This window comes from Bos grunniens, chromosome 4, assembly GCF_055505025.1.
Source record: "Bos grunniens cultivar Pamir isolate PY7600 chromosome 4, Bosgru_T2T1.0, whole genome shotgun sequence".
NCBI lineage: Eukaryota > Metazoa > Chordata > Mammalia > Artiodactyla > Bovidae > Bos > Bos grunniens.
This window is the reverse complement of record NC_141168.1, coordinates 122,138,823-122,152,935: the sequence shown is the minus strand read 5'-3', so window position 1 is coordinate 122,152,935 and position 14,113 is coordinate 122,138,823.

The window sequence follows — 14,113 nt, the reverse complement described above, 5'->3', positions numbered from 1 at the left end:
ATCAGCTTCGTGATCATTGCATTTTCAGCCACGTGATCAGTGCATGCACAGTCACGTGATCAGTGTGTGATCAGTAACGTGATCAGTGTATGATCATCCACATGATCAGTGCAGGCTCAGTTACATGATCAGTGTTTTATAGCCACGTGATCAGTTCTTGATTAGGCACATGATCACCATCATTGAGACAAGAGATCACTGCATGATAAATCACGTGATCAGTTCATGATCAGCCATGTGATTAGTGCATGATCAGCCTCATGATAAATGCATGATCATCCATGTGATTATTGCATGCACAATCAAGTGATCATTGCATGATAGCCACGAGATCTGTGCATGATCAGTGTATGATCAGCTACGTCATCAGGTCAAGATAGCCAGGTGACCAGCACATGATTAACCAGTGCATGATCAGTCAGGTGATCAGTGTATGATCAGCTTACTGATCAGTGCATGATCAGCCACGTGATCAGTGCATGGTCAGGCAAGTGGTCAATGTATAATCAGCCACGTGATCATTGCATGTGCAGCCACATGTTCAGTGCATGCACACTCACGTGATCAGTGTATGATCAGGCATGTGATCAGTGCATGATCAGCCACGTGATCAGTGCATGTGCAGTCTCGTGATCAGTGAATGATCAGGCATATGATCAGTGCATGGTCAGCCACATGATCAGTTCATTTTCAGGCAGGTGATGACTGCAGGATCAGTCACGTGATAAGTGCATGATCAGGCACGTGATCAGTTCATGATCAGCCACGTGATCAGTGAAAGATCAGCCATGGGATCAGTGCATGCACAGTCATGTGATCAGTACATGCACAGTCACGTGATCAGTGTATGATCAGCTTCATGATCAGTGCATGATGAGCCACGGGATCAGTGCACATGCAGTCTCGTGATCAGTGTATGATCAGGCATGTGATAAGTGCATGATCAGCCACGTGATCAGTGCATGATCAACCTTGTGATCATGCATACACGGTCACGTGATCGGTGTATGATCAGCTTCGTGATTAGTTCATGATCAGCCACGTGATCAGTGTAACATCAACCACGTGATCAGTGCCTGATGAGCCACATGAACAGTGCAAGATCAGCCAAGTGATCAGTGCATACACAGTCACGTAATCAGTGTATGATCAGCTTCGTGATCAGTGCATATTCAGCCATGGGATAAGTGCATGATCAGCCACGTGATCAGTGCATGCACAGTCACGTGATCAGTGTATGATCAGCTTCATGATCAGCCACGTGATCAGTGCATGCACAGTCATATGATCAGTTTATGATCAGCTTCATGATCAGTGCATGATCAGCCACGTGATCAGTGCATACACAGTCGCGTAATCAGAGTATGATCAGCTTCGTGATCAGTGCATGATGAGCCACGTGATTAGTGTATGATCAGTTACGTGATCAGTGCTTGTTCAGCCATGGGATCAGTGCATGATCAGCCACGTGATCAGTGCATGCACAGTCACATGATCAGCTTATGATCAGTTTCATGATCAGTGCATGCACAGTCACGTGTTCAGTGTATATTCAGCTTCGTCATCAGTGCATGATGAGCCACGTAAGCATTGCATGTTCATCCACGTGATCAGTGCATGCACAGTCACGGAACAGTGTATGATCAGCTTCGTGATCAGTGCATGGTCAGCCACGTGATCAGTTCATTATCAGGCAGGTGATGACTGCAGGATCAGTCACGTGATAAATGCATTATCAGGCACGTGATCAGTTCATGATCAGCCACGTGATCAGTGAAAGATCAGCTAGGGGATCAGTGCATGCACAGTCACGTGATCAGTACATGCACAGTCATGTGATCAGTGTATGATCAGCTTCATGATCAGTGCATGATGAGCCACGTGATCAGTGCACGTGCAGTCTCGTGATCAGTGTATGATCAGGCATGTGATAAGTGCATGATCAGCCACGTGATCAGTGCATGATCAACCTTGTGATCATGCATGCACAGTCACGTGATCAGTGTATGATCAGCTTCGTGATTAGTTCATGATCAGCCACGTGATCAGTGTAACATCAACCACGTGATCAGTGCCTGATGAGCCACATGAACAGTGCAAGATCAGCCAAGTGATCAGTGCATACACAGTCACGTGATCAGTCTATGATCAGTTACGTGATCAGTGCATGTTCAGCCATGGGATCAGTGCATGATCAGCCACGTGATCAGTGCATGCACAGTCACATGATCAGTTTATGATCAGTTTCATGATCAGTGCATGATCAGCCACGTGACCAGTGTATGATCAGCTTCGTGATCAGTGCATGATCAGACACGTGTTCAGTGCATTATCAGTAATGTGATCAGTGTACGATCAGACACTTGATGAGTGCGTGAACAGCCACGTGATCAATGCATGATCAGCCACGTGATCAGTGCATGATCAACCTTGTGATCATGCATGCACAGTCACGTGATCAGTGTAAGATCAGCTTCGTGATTAGTTCATGATCAGCCACGTGATCAGTGTAACATCAACCAGGTGATCAGTGCCTGATGAGCCACTTGAACAGTGCAAGATCAGCCAAGTGATCAGTGCATACACAGTCACGTAATCAGAGTATGATCAGCTTCGTGATCAGTGCATGATGAGCAACGTGATCAGTGTATGATCAGTTACGTGATCAGTGCTTGTTCAGCCATGGGATCAGTGCATGATCAGCCACGTGATCAGTGCATGCACAGTCACATGATCAGCTTATGATCAGTTTCATGATCAGTGCATGATCAGCCACGTGACCAGTGTATGATCAGCTTCGTGATCAGTGCATGATCAGACACGTGTTCAGTGCATTATCAGTAATGTGATCAGTGTATGATCAGACACTTGATGAGTGCATGAACAGCCACGTGATCAATGCATGATCAGCCACGTGATCAGTGCATGCACAGTCACGAGATCAGTGTATGATCAGGCATGTGTTCAGTGCATGATCAGCCACGTGGTCAGTGCATGATCAGCCATGTGATCAATGCATGCACAGTCACGTGATCAGTGTAGGATCAGCTTCGTGATCAGTGCATGATCAGCCAGGTGATCAGTGCCAGATCAGCCATGGGACCAGTGCATGCACAGTCACGTGACGAGTGTATGATCAGCTTCGTGATCAGTGCATGATCAGCCACGTGATCAGTGCATGATCAGGCACGTGATGAGTGCATGATCAGTCACGTGATAAGTGCATGATCAGGCACGTGATCAGTGCATGATCAGGCACGTGATCAGTGCATGATCAGGCATGTGATCAGTGCATGATCAGTCACATGATCAGTGTATGATCAGCCACGTGATCAGTGAATGATAGCCACGTGACCCCTGCATGATCAGTCACGTGATCAGTGCATGATGAGCCATGGGATCACTGCATGAGAGCCATGTGATCAGTGCATGATAGCTACGTGATCAGTGCATGATCAGCCACGTAATCAGTGCATGTGCAGTCTCGTGATCAGTGTATAATCAGGCACGTGATCAGTGCATGATCAGCCACGTGATCAGTGTATGATCTCCCACGTGATCATTGCATTTTCAGCCACGTGATCAGTGCATGCACAGTCACGTGATCAGTGTATGATCAGCTTCGTGATCATTGCATTTTCAGCCACGTGATCAGTGCATGCACAGTCACGTGATCAGTGTGTGATCAGTAACGTGATCAGTGTATGATCATCCACATGATCAGTGCAGGCTCAGTTACATGATCAGTGTTTTATAGCCACGTGATCAGTTCTTGATTAGGCACATGATCACCATCATTGAGACAAGAGATCACTGCATGATAAATCACGTGATCAGTTCATGATCAGCCATGTGATTAGTGCATGATCAGCCTCATGATAAATGCATGATCATCCATGTGATTATTGCATGCACAATCAAGTGATCATTGCATGATAGCCACGAGATCTGTGCATGATCAGTGTATGATCAGCTACGTCATCAGGTCAAGATAGCCAGGTGACCAGCACATGATTAACCAGTGCATGATCAGTCAGGTGATCAGTGTATGATCAGCTTACTGATCAGTGCATGATCAGCCACGTGATCAGTGCATGGTCAGGCAAGTGGTCAATGTATAATCAGCCACGTGATCATTGCATGTGCAGCCACATGTTCAGTGCATGCACACTCACGTGATCAGTGTATGATCAGGCATGTGATCAGTGCATGATCAGCCACGTGATCAGTGCATGTGCAGTCTCGTGATCAGTGAATGATCAGGCATATGATCAGTGCATGGTCAGCCACATGATCAGTTCATTTTCAGGCAGGTGATGACTGCAGGATCAGTCAGGTGATAAGTGCATGATCAGGCACGTGATCAGTTCATGATCAGCCACGTGATCAGTGAAAGATCAGCCATGGGATCAGTGCATGCACAGTCATGTGATCAGTACATGCACAGTCACGTGATCAGTGTATGATCAGCTTCATGATCAGTGCATGATGAGCCACGGGATCAGTGCACGTGCAGTCTCGTGATCAGTGTATGATCAGGCATGTGATAAGTGCATGATCAGCCACGTGATCAGTGCATGATCAACCTTGTGATCATGCATACACGGTCACGTGATCGGTGTATGATCAGCTTCGTGATTAGTTCATGATCAGCCACGTGATCAGTGTAACATCAACCACGTGATCAGTGCGTGATGAGCCACATGAACAGTGCAAGATCAGCCAAGTGATCAGTGCATACACAGTCACGTAATCAGTGTATGATCAGCTTCGTGATCAGTGCATATTCAGCCATGGGATAAGTGCATGATCAGCCACGTGATCAGTGCATGCACAGTCACGTGATCAGTGTATGATCAGCTTCATGATCAGCCACGTGATCAGTGCATGCACAGTCATATGATCAGTTTATGATCAGCTTCATGATCAGTGCATGATCAGCCACGTGATCAGTGCATACACAGTCGCGTAATCAGAGTATGATCAGCTTCGTGATCAGTGCATGATGAGCCACGTGATTAGTGTATGATCAGTTACGTGATCAGTGCTTGTTCAGCCATGGGATCAGTGCATGATCAGCCACGTGATCAGTGCATGCACAGTCACATGATCAGCTTATGATCAGTTTCATGATCAGTGCATGATCAGCCACGTGACCAGTGTATGATCAGCTTCGTGATCAGTGCATGATCAGACACGTGTTCAGTGCATTATCAGTAATGTGATCAGTGTATGATCAGACACTTGATGAGTGCATGAACAGCCACGTGATCAGTGCATGCACAGTCACGTGATCAGTGTATGATCAGGCATGTGTTCAGTGCATGATCAGCCACGTGGTCAGTGCATGATCAGCCATGTGATCAATGCATGCACAGTCACGTGATCAGTGTAGGATCAGTCGTGATCAGTGCATGATCAGCCAGGTGATCAGTGCCAGGTCAGCCATGGGACCAGTGCATGCACAGTCACGTGACCAGTGTATGATCAGCTTCGTGATCAGTGCATGATCAGCCACGTGATCAGTGCATGATCAGGCACGTGATGAGTGCATGATCAGTCACGTGATAAGTGCATGATCAGGCACGTGATCAGTTCATGATCAGGCATGTGATCAGTGCATGATCAGTCACATGATCAGTGTATGATCAGCCACGTGATCAGTGAATGATAGCCACGTGACCCCTGCGTGATCAGTCACGTGATCAGTGCATGATGAGCCATGGGGTCACTGCATGAGAGCCATGTGATCAGTGCATGATAGCTACGTGATCAGTGCATGATCAGCCACGTAATCAGTGCATGTGCAGTCTCGTGATCAGTGTATAATCAGGCACGTGATCAGTGCATGATCAGCCACGTGATCAGTGTATGATCTCCCACGTGATCATTGCATTTTCAGCCACGTGATCAGTGCATGCACAGTCACGTGATCAGTGTATGATCAGCTTCGTGATCATTGCATTTTCAGCCACGTGATTAGTGCATGCACAGTCACGTGATCAGTGTGTGATCAGTAACGTGATCAGTGTATGATCATCCACATGATCAGTGCATGCTCAGTTACATGATCAGTGTTTTATAGCCACGTGATCAGTTCTTGATTAGGCACATGATCACCATCATTGAGACACGAGATCACTGCATGATAAATCACGTGATCAGTTCATGATCAGCCATGTGATTAGTGCATGATCAGCCTCATGATAAATGCATGATCATCCATGTGATTATTGCATGCACAATCAAGTGATCAGTGCATGATAGCCACGAGATCTGTGCATGATCAGTGTATGATCAGCCACGTCATCAGGTCAAGATAGCCAGGTGACCAGCACATGATTAACCAGTGCATGATCAGTCAGGTGATCAGTGTATGATCAGCTTACTGATCAGTGCATGATCAGCCCCGTTATCAGTGCATTGTCAGGCAAGTGATCAATGTATAATCAGCCACGTGATCATTGCATGTGCAGCCACATGATCAGTGCATGCACACTCATGTGATCAGTGTATGATCAGGCATGTGATCAGTGCATGATCAGCCACGTGATCAGTGCATGTGCAGTCTCGTGATCAGTGAATGATCAGGCATGTGATCAGTGCATGATCAGCCACGTGATCAGTGCATGATCAGCCACGTGATCAGTGCCAGATCAGCCATGGGATCAGTGCATGCACAGTCGCGTGACCAGTGTATGATCAGCGTCATGATCAGTGCATGATCAGCCACGTGATTAGTGCATGATCAGGCACGTGATGAGTGCATGATCAGTCACATGATAAGTGCATGATCAGGCACGTGATCAGTTCATGATCAGGCATGTAATCAGTGCACGATCAGTCACATGATCAGTGTATGATCAGCCACGTGATCAGTGTATGATAGCCACGTGACCCCTGCATGATTACTCACGTGATCAGTGCATGATGAGCCATGGGATCACTGCATGAGAGCCATGTGATCAGTGCATGATAGCTACGTGATCAGTGCATGATCAGCCACGTAATCCGTGCATGTGCAGTGTCATGAACAGTGTATAATCAGGCACGTGATCAGTGCATGATCAGCTTCGTGATCATTACGTTTTCAGCCACGTGATCAGTGCATGCACAGTCACGTGATCAGTGTGTGATCAGTAACGTGATCAGTGTATGATCATCCACATGATCAGTGCATGCTCAGTTACATGATCAGTGTTTTATAGCCACGTGATCAGTTCTTGATTAGGCACATGATCACCATCATTGAGACACGAGATCACTGCATGAAAAGTCACGTGATCAGTGCCAGATCAGCCATGGGATCAGTGCATGCACAGTCACGTGACCAGTGTATGATCAGCGTCATGATCAGTGCATGATCAGCCACGTGATTAGTGCATGATCAGGCACGTGATCAGTTCATGATCAGGCATGTAATCAGTGCATGATCAGTCACATGATCAGTGTATGATCAGCCACGTGATCAGTGCATGATAGCCACGTGACCCCTGCATGATTACTCACGTGATCAGTGCATGATGAGCCATGGGATCACTGCATGAGAGCCATGTGATCAGTGCATGATAGCTACGTGATCAGTGCATGATCAGCCACGTAATCAGTGCATGTGCAGTGTCATGATCAGTGTATAATCAGGCACGTGATCAGTGTATGATCAGCCACGTGATCAGTGTATGATCTCCCAAGTGATCAGTGCATGATCAGCCACGTGATCAGTGCACGATCAGCCACGTGATCATTGCATTTTCAGCCACGTAATCAGTGCATGCACAGTCACCTGATCAGTGTATGATCAGCTTCGTGATCAGTGCATGATCAGCCACGTGATCAGTGCATGATCAGGCACGTGTTCAGTGCATTATCACTAATGTGATCAGTGTATGATCAGACACGTGATGAGTGCATGAACAGCCTTATGATCTGTGTATGATCATCCGCGTGATCAGTGCATGATCCGCAACGTGATTAGTGCATGATCAGTCACGTGATCAGTGTATGATCAGCCAGGTGATCAGTGCAGGATGAGCCACGTGATCAATGCATGCATGGTCCCGTGATCAGTATATGATCAACTTCTTCTTCAGTGCATGATCAGCCACATGATCAGTGCACGATCAGGCAGGTGAAGAGTGCATAATCAGTCACGTGATCAGTGTATGATTGCCAGGTTATCAGCGCATTATCAGCCACGTGATTAGTGCATGATCAGCCATGTGATCATTGCATGCCCAGGACGTGACCAGTGTATGATCAGCTTCGTGATCAGTGCATGATAGCCACTTGACCAGTGTATGATCAGTCACGTGATCAGTGCATGATCTGCCTCGTGATCATTGCATTTTGACTCACGTGATCAGTGCATGCACAGTCACGTGATCAGTGCGTGATCAGTAACATGATCAGTGTATGATCATCCACATTATCAGTGCATGCTCAGATACATGATCAGTGCATTATAGCCACGTGATCAGTTCTTGATTAGGCACATGATCACCATCATTGAGACACGAGATCACTGCATGATCAGCCACGTGATCAGTGCATGATCAGCCATGTGATCAGAGCATGATCAGGCACGTTAAGAGTGCATGATCAGTCACGTGATCAGTGTATGGTCAGCCACGTGATCAGTGCATGATAGCCACGTGACCCCTGCATGATCAGTCACGTGATCAGTGCATGATGAGCCATGGGATAACTGCATGAAAGCATTGTGATCAGTGCATGATACCTACGTGATCAGTGCATGATCAGCCACGTAATCAGTGCATGTGCAGTCTCGTGATCAGTGTATGATCAGGCATGTGATCAGTGTATGATCAACCACGTGATCAGTGCATGTTCAGCCACATGAAGAGTGCAAGAACAACCAAGTGATCAGTGCATGCACAGTCACGTGTTCAGTGTATGATCTGCTTCGTGATCAGTGCCTGGTCAGCCACGTGATCGGTGCATGATCAGGCACGTGAAAGGTGCATGATCAGTCACGATATCAGTGTATGATAGCAAGGTTATCAGTGCATGATCAGCCAGGTGATCAGTGCATGATCAGCCACGTGATCAGTGAATGCACAGTCACGTGATCAGTGTATGATCAGCTTCGTTATCAGTGCATGATCAGCCACGTGATCAGTACATGATCAGCCTTGTGATCAGTGCATGCGCAGCCACGTGATCAGTGCATGTGCAGTCTCGTGATCAGTGTATGATCAGGCATGTGATCAGTGCATGACCAGCCAGGTGATCAATGCCTGATCAGCCTTGTGATCAGTGCCAGATCAGCCATGGGATCAGTGCATGCACAGTCTGGTGACTAGTGTTTGATCAGCTTCAGGATCAGTGCATGATCAGCCACGTGATCAGTGCATGATCAGGCACGTGATGAGTGCATGATCAGTCACGTGATAAGTGCATGATCAGGCACGTGATCAGTTCATGATCAGGCATGTGATCAGTGCATGATCAGTCACATGATCAGTGTATGATCAGCCACGTGATGAGTGAATGATAGCCACGTGACCCCTGCATGATTAGTCACGTGATCAGTGCATGATGAGCCATGGGATCACTGCATGAGTGCCATGTGATCAGTGCATGATAGCTACGTGATCAGTGCATGATCAGCCACGTAATCAGTGCATGTGCAGTGTCATGATCAATGTATAATCAGGCACAGGATCAGTGCATGATCAGCCACGTGAAGAGTGCACGATCAGCCACATGATCATTGCATTTTCAGCCACGTGATCAATGCATGCACAGTCACCTGATCAGTGTATGATCAGCTTCGTGATCAGTGCATGATCAGCCACGTGATCAGTGCATGATCAGGCAGGTGTTCAGTGCATTATCACTAATGAGATCAGTGTATGATCAGACACGTGATGAGTGCATGAACAGCCTCATGAGCAGTGTATGATCAGCCGCGTGATCAGAGCATGATCAGGCACGTGATCAGTTCATGATCAGGCATGTGATCAGTGCATGATCAGTCACATGATCAGTGTATGATCAGCCACGTGATCATTGCATGATAGCCACGTGACCCCTGCATGATCAGTCACGTGATCAGTGCATGATGAGCCATAGGATAACTGCATGATAGCAATGTGATCAGTGCATGATACCTACGTGATCAGTGCATGATCAGCCACGTAATCAGTGCATGTGCAGTCTCGTGATCAGTGTATGATCAGGCATGTGATCAGTGTATGATCAACCACGTGATCAGTGCATGTTCAGCCACATGAAGAGTGCAAGAACAACCAAGTGATCAGTGCATGCACAGTCACGTGTTCAGTGTATGATCTGCTTCGTGATCAGTGCCTGGTCAGCCACGTGATCGGTGCATGATCAGGCACGTGAAGAGTGCATGATCAGTCACGATATCAGTGTATGATAGCAAGTTTATCAGTGCATGATCAGCCAGGTGATCAGTGCATGATCAGCCACGTGATCAGTGCATGCACAGTCACGTGATCAGTGTATGATCAGCTTCGTGATCAGTGCATGATGAGCCACGTGATCAGTACATGATCAGCCTTGTGATCAGTGCATGGGCAGCCACGTGATCAGTGCATGTGCAGTCTCGTGATCAGTGTATGATCAGGCATGTGATCAGTGCATGATCAGCCAGGTGATCAGTGCATGATCAGCCTTGTGATCAGTGCATGCACAGTCACGTGATCAGTGTATGATCAGCTTCGTGATTAGTTCTTTATCAACAACGTGTTCAGTGTATGATCAACCAGGTAATCGTGCATGATCAGCCACATGAACAGTGCAAGATCAGCCAAGTGATCAGTGCATGCACAGTCACGTAATCAGTGTATGATCAGCTTTGAGATCAGTGCATGATGAGCCACGTGATAAGTGCATGATCAGGCAAGTGATCAGTTCATGATCAGGCATGTGATCAGTGCATGATCAGTCACATGATCAGTGTATTATCAGCCACGTGATCAGTGCATGATAGCCACGTGACCCCTGCATGATCAGTCACGTGATCAGTATATGATGAGCCATGGGATCACTGCATGATAGCCATGTGATCAGTGCATTATAGCTACATGATCAGTGCATGATCAGCCAAGTAATCAGTGCATGATCAGCCACGTGATCATTGCATGTTCAACCACTTGATCAGTGCATGCACAGTCACATGATCAGTGTATATTCAGCTTCGTGATCAGTGCATGGTCAGACACGTGCTCAGTTCATTATCAGGCAGGTGATGACTGCATGATCAGTCACGTGATAATGCATAATCAGACACGTGATCAGTTCATGTTCTGCCACGTGATCAGTGAAAGATCAGCCATGGGATCAGTGCATGCACAGTCACGTGATCAGTACATGCACAGTCACGTGATCAGTGTATGATCAGCTTCATAATCAGTGCATGATGAGCCTCGTGATTAGTGTAACATCAACCCCGTGATCAGTGCCTGATGAGCCACATGAACAGTGCAAGATCAGCCAAGTGATCAGTGCATACACAGTCACGTAATCAGTGTATGATCAGCTTAGTGATCAGTGCATATTCAACCATGGGATCAGTGCATGATCAGCCACGTGATCAGTGCATGCACAGTCACGTGATCAGTGTATGATCAGCTTCATGATCAGTGCATGATCAGCCATGTGATCAGTGCATGATCAGCCAAGTGATCAGTGCCAGATCAGCCATGGGATCAGTGCATGCACAGTCACGTAATCAGTGTATGATCAGCTTTGAGATCAGTGCATGATGAGCCACGTGATAAGTGCATGATCAGGCAAGTGATCAGTTCATGATCAGGCATGTGATCAGTGCATGATCAGTCACATGACCAGTGTATGATCAGCCACGTGATCAGTGCATGATAGCCACGTTACCCCTGCATGATCAGTCACGTGATCAGTATATGATGAGCCATGAGATCACTGCATGATAGCCATGTGATCAGTGCATGATATCTATGTGATCAGTGCATGATCAGCCACGTAATCAGTGCATGATCAGCCACGTGATCATTGCATGTTCAGCCACTTGATCAGTGCATGCACAGTCACGTGATCAGTGTATATTCAGCTCTCGTGATCAGTGCATGGTCAGCCACGTGATCAGTTCATTTTCAGGCAGGTGATGACTGCATGATCAGTCACGTGATAAGTGCATGATCAGCCTTGTGATCAGTGCATGCACAGTCACGTGTTCAGTGTATATTCAGCTTCGTGATCAGTGCATGGTCAGCCACATGATCAGTTCATTTTCAGGCAGGTGATGACTGCAGGATCAGTCACGTGATAAGTGCATGATCAGGCACGTGATCAGTTCATGATCAGCCACGTGATCAGTGAAAGATCAACCATGGGATCAGTGCATGCACAGTCACGAGATCAGTACATGCACAGTCACGTGATCAGTGTATGATCAGCTTCATGATCAATGCATGATGAGCCACTTGATCAGTGCACGTGCAGTCTCGTGATTAGTGTATGATCAGGCATTTGATAAGTGCATGATCAGCCACGTGATCAGTGCACGATCAGCGACGTGATCATTGCATTTTCAGCCACGTGATCAGTGCATGCACAGTCACGTGATCAGTGTATGATCAGCTTCATGATCAGTGCATGGTCAGCCACATGATCAGTTCATTATCAGGCAGGGGATGACTGCAGGATCAGTCACGTGATAAGTGCATGATCAGGCACGTGTTCAGTGCATTATCACTAATGTGATCAGTGTATGATCAGACACGTGATGAGTGCATGAACAGCCTCATGATCAGTGTATGGTCAGCCCCGTGATCAGTGCATGATCCGCAACGTGATTAGTGCATGATCAGTCACGTGATCAGTGTATGATCACCCAGGTGATCAGTGCATGATCAGCCACGTGATCAATGCATGCATGGTCCCGTGATCAGTGTATGATCAACTTCGTCTTCAGTGCATGATCATCCACATGATCAGTGCATGATCAGGCAGGTGAAGAAAGCATAATCAGTCACGTGATCAGTGTATGACAGCCAGGTTATCAGCGCATTATCAGCCACGTGATTAGTGCAAGATCAGCCAAGTGATCAGTGCATGCACACTCACATGATCAGTGTATGATCAGCTTCATGATCAGTGCATGATGAGCCACGTGATCAGTGCATGATCATCCACGTGATCATTGCATGTTCAGCCACGTGATCAGTGCATGCACAGTCACGTGTTCAGTGTATGATCAGCTTCGTGATCAGTGCATGGTCAGCCACGTGATCAGTGCATGATCAGGCACGTGAAGAGTGCATGATCAGTCAAGATATCAGTGTATGATAGCAAGGTTTTCAGTGCATGATCAGCCAGGTGATCAGTGCATGATCAGCCACGTGATCAGTGCATGCACAGTCACGTGATCAGTATATGATCAGCTTCGTGATCAGTGCATGCACAGTCACGTGATCAGTGTATAATCTGCTTCATGATCAGTGCATTATCAGCCAGGTGAATAGTGCATGTGCAGTCTGGTGATCAGTGTATGATCAGGCATGTGATCAGTGCACGATCAGCCACATGATCATTGCATTTTCAGCCACGTGATCAGTGCATGCACAGTCACCTGATCAATGTATGATCAGCCACGTGATCAGTGCATGATCAGGCACGTGATGAGTGCATGTTCAGTCACGTGATAAGTGCATGATCAGGCACGTGATGAGTGCATGATCAGTCACGTGATAAGTGCATGATCAGGCAAGTGATCAGTTCGTGATCACTTCATGTTCAGGCATTTGATCAGTGCATGATCAGCCACGTGATCAATGCATGATAGCCACGTGACCCCTGCATGATCAGTCACGTGATCAGTGCATGATGAGCCATGGGATAACTGCATGATAGCAATGTGATCAGTGCATGATACCTACGTGATCAGTGCATGATCAGCCACATGATCAGTGCATGTGCAGTCTCGTGATCAGTGTATGATCAGGCATGTGATCAGTGTATGATCAACCACGTGATCAGTGCATGTTCAGCCACATGAAGAGTGCAAGATCAACCAAGTGATCAGTGCATGCACAGTCACGTGTTCAGTGTATGATCTGCTTCGTGATCAGTGCCTGGTCAGCCA